Source organism: Nicotiana sylvestris, chromosome 4 (assembly GCF_000393655.2).
Source record: "Nicotiana sylvestris chromosome 4, ASM39365v2, whole genome shotgun sequence".
In the NCBI taxonomy this organism is placed as follows: domain Eukaryota; kingdom Viridiplantae; phylum Streptophyta; class Magnoliopsida; order Solanales; family Solanaceae; genus Nicotiana; species Nicotiana sylvestris.
In genome coordinates, this window is record NC_091060.1 from 102,209,268 (window position 1) to 102,213,623 (window position 4,356).

The 4,356-nt window shown below is 33.2% G+C and overlaps 1 long non-coding RNA gene across 1 annotated transcript; it reads left to right on the forward strand.

Moving 5' to 3' along the window:
- The first annotated feature begins 1,154 nt into the window (after positions 1-1,154).
- On the forward strand, positions 1,155-2,077 carry LOC104243450 (uncharacterized). The gene is made up of 3 exons (XR_715200.2): positions 1,155-1,244; positions 1,382-1,580; positions 1,675-2,077. It is a non-coding gene; the product is annotated as an uncharacterized lncRNA (long non-coding RNA).
- Positions 2,078-4,356: the final 2,279 nt, after the last annotated feature.

Sequence of the window (4,356 nt, forward strand, 5' to 3'; positions counted from 1 at the left end):
TGTTAATAATTGAGTTGGTTATACTCACGCTACACCATGCACTTCGTGTGCAAATCCAGGTATTTCCGGGCACGGTGGTTGCTGATCTTGGAGTTTCAGTCGTTCAGCGGTTGTCAAGGTAGCTGCCTTGGCGTCCGCAAACCTTGACTCTCCTCCCCTATCTCTCAGTTTTACTTATTCTTTTCTAATTTCTTAGATAGTGTGTCAGAATATGTTTTTGTATAGATGCTCATGTACTCAGTGACATCCAGATTTTGGGAAACTCTTTATTGAGTTGTGGCATTTTCATCCAATTTTATGAGATTTTTACTTACTTAAACCTATTTTAGTATATTTTGAATTTGAAAATGTTGGTGTTTGTGAGTTGTGTCGGCTTGCCTAGTATTATGATAGGTGTCATTATGACATACTGAGTTTTGGGTCGTGACACTTATAATATCATAGTTTCTGATGGTTCTACAGTTGGACGTATCCATTTGGCACTCATTTATATATTTCCAAGGAAACGTCACTGAAATAATGAAAATGAGAAAAAGTTCCAGGGGCGTTCATATTTTTACTAAACCATCGTAGTCTTTGTTATGAATATCGAAAACAAGTGGATATAGAAGCTTTGTAGAAGGATAATAAATTTTCATAAAATATAGTACGTATGTAGTTCACAAAACTGAATTAGGTAAAGACTCTTTTTTTCCTTTCTGAGTGCAATTGTAAGATCCAGATTAGAAATTTCCCAAGTCTCCTTTTAACGAAAGAAATAAAAGGTCGAGATACACCAAAAAAACTAACCAAATTTTTGACTTAGAGTTGGGCGAGAATCAGATATATTAATAACTTACTATTTGTAGAGAAAGAATACAATCAATAACTGACAAAATATTCATCATAGAGTTGGAAGGGAATCAGATTTTACTAATAACAACTTATTATATATTTTAGAATTTACAACAAATAGACTTTTATATTTTCAGTAAAATTTGGAGTAAATCAGATTTTCTCTTTTGAATTTAGATTTTATTTTAGTAAAGTTTGTAACAACATTTGACCCAAGAGCCCCATGTCCCTCCTATATATAGTGATATGCTTTATCAAGCACCATCATTCTCAGTACAACTCAGCCTATCTGCAGAGATAATGACGGTTACCAACACTGAAGAGGACAACGATGACAATGATGGAATCCAATTCTAGCATGAATCCTCTTCATGGATTCTTCGACATTGAATCAATGAGTCACCATGTTTGTAAGTTCCTCTCTTCGTTTATGCTTTCATTCTAATCTATGATGTGTCAATCTGCCTTTTTCCTTTATAAAATTCACTTAAAAAAATAAAAGAAGTGGAGTCTAATTAATTATATCTAATGGCTTGTTATTTTGCAGTGTTTTGTGGTTTTACTGCAACAAGAAAAGGCGAAATGTCTAATTCGCATGGAAAGGGGACAATAGCTCCTTTGTATTCCTTTCCTCCGATGGTCGCATTGAGCTTTCTCGTCTCTTGTTGCTAGTTTCGACCCATTACATGTCGATCGTATTTATCCTTTAAAGTACGATCAGAATTATCTAAGAGGTTTATCAACAGGTAATTAAGCAACAATGAATTTTTTGTTGGTTATTTTCTTGAGTCCATATCTACTCTAAATTCTGACCCTCTTTTATTCATGTCTTCATCTCAGGTCTTCCACTAGCTTTTTGGCTGACCAATCAGAAGTTTGGGTACCTGCAAAATCTCCCAGAGATGAACAAGTTTACAGCTGAATCCTGAACCTTCTTTGCGAGGAAGCATGAATACTTTAAAGTAATCACGGTTTCCAATAGCAACCTTCATTTCTTGAGACCCGTGAAAAGAATAACACAGACAGACCAACTTTAATGTGGGAGATATGGGATGAATTTAACAAAATAATAAGTAGAATATGCCTTGCATAATGATTTAGACTTAGACAACAAGAAGGAATTAATTTGCATTGGAGAGGACTTTTTTCTGGCCATAGCTTCATTGTGTAAAATGTAAACTGGTATTGTAATATGGATTTCCATTTATTGTCTTGATTATTTAAAGTGAATTCCCATATTTGCAGCTTCATCTTTCATTTGATAGTTTACCATCTTAAGAGCCATTTATTTTAGACTTTTTATGTTTGCACCTATATTACCTATTAAATCATACAGTTAAGCCGACGATCCTCCATCATACTTACAATGATAAGAAACCGAGAATGTTAAAATCAAACTTTAGTAGTGTTATACAAAATAATCAATTAAAGATAGGATGTTAAGGTGGAGTAGAGAACTTCTCTTTTCTTGTTTATGTTCTTCATCACGGTTTAACGCTTAGAGCTAGTACTGTTTAAAGAAGTTAAAAGACATGCATGGAATGGAATAAGTGAACGTATCAAATGAAACAAGGATAGCTTTGCTACTGAGACAGAATAAGTGAACCTCTTTAAGTTTTCTTTTGAAATTCATGCGTTTTGAGGTTTGATTCGTAGTTCTAGAAGTTATTTTAGTTTTTTGATCGTATGAGCAAGTTCGTATAATATATTTAGACTTGTATTGATGTTTGGTTTGGAGACGTGGACTCGGGTCAGTTTCGGATGTGTTTCGAAAAGTTTTGGGCTGGAACAAGTTTGTTGGTGTGCTGATGCCTCGGGTGCCGCAATTGTGCGCACCGGCATCACAAATGCGATCTTAGTAGGGGGTTTCAGACATCGCAATTGTGATACCTAGATCGCAATTGCGAAGTAGTACTTGAGATGGGTAGGTTCGAATTTGCGACCACTTGGTGGCATTTGCGATGGGAGCAAACTTCGCAATTGCGAAGTCAATGTCGCATTTGCGATATACCTTTCGGCTGATAGGCATTGCATGTTACATCTGTACTTTTATATTAGGATAACTCGTAGTAATCAATATGATCTTGAAGGGATTAAGATCATTCATGAGGTTATAGAGGATTTGTTACTATGTTATTGTAAGACCCCGTAAGTTTAACAACATTGATACCATTATATACATTTGATATGGTATTTTGAGTGGAACATTTTTGTAAAAAGTTTGAAAAATATGATTTTATATAGTTATTAATATTACTACTTTTGATTATGCTTTAAATTATACACATAATATGAGAAAGTCTATGAGATTTTCTTTATTGTAAAGATAGAAATTATTTTCTCACAAGAAAAGAAGGTTATCTTTTTATCATTTTAAGAATTAAGCGTACGAAAATTTGTACTCTTTATATGATATTAGTAAAAGTAGAAGATGAGAAAATATATGCATTTTTACATGGATGTCTTAATGAAATAATAGTATATGTAATGATTTTATATGGTACTATGATTTATTAATATTTTAATAGTAGTACTTTAGGATGAGGACAAGACTATTTTCGAGGATATAAGTATTATATTATGCTATTTCAAATAAGTTCGTGAAGGTGAGAGGGTAAGCAAATCTAAGAAAATGAGTTTCGTCGAAGTTTGTCATTTTTAGATAAAATATGATCCGAGCTATAATACCCGGTATCTATGGACTAGTACCATACAAGGTATCACATGACCATGATAGTAAGATGTATAAAGGGTGTTAAAAGTAAGTAGTATTTTAAGTAATTTGAGATAATTCTTAATTATATAGATAATTGGATAATTATGAATTTTTAGTAGTGGATTAACTATGTAATTAAGCATGTTTGGATAAGATTGATGGGCCTCCCATGTGGAAGCAAGAGACTAAATATTCTAAAGTTAATTGTGACTCTTACTCATGTATCAAAGGTGGCACATGTAGAGAAAAGTTTGGCTAAGTCATCAAAAATGTGGGGCCCACACTTAAAGACTTAAAAATTATTCTAATTCATTTTGTGTCTCTATAAAATAATGAAAAGCTTTACAAAGAGTTACGAATCCTACAATATGAAATGAGTTAGATTGGTGGGATTCTCAAATATGATTTCATATGAATTCTTTACAATAAAGTGAGTTAGATGGCTACGTGAGTTACTTCATCAAATTCATACAAGACTACAAAGTAACGTATAGAATTCGAGGATTTATAGGGTCCCTTACAATGCTTAGCAACGTGAGAATTCTTATTCTAAGAGAGCACGGTACATTCTTTCTCAAGAATATCATAAGGATTTTCCCCTACTTTGATCTGTTGTTACGTGTTTTTCGCAAAAGACATGTATTAGAGTGATTGTCAAGAGAATCGACTCAGGTATATTAAGGTTAGTCCCTTCGCCTTTTGGCATGATCCAAGTAACGATACGTAAACGTAATGCTATTCCATAAGTAATTCTACTCTTAACAGTTAAGGATGTCTATATTATTCATTCCTGTAAAGTGATATTC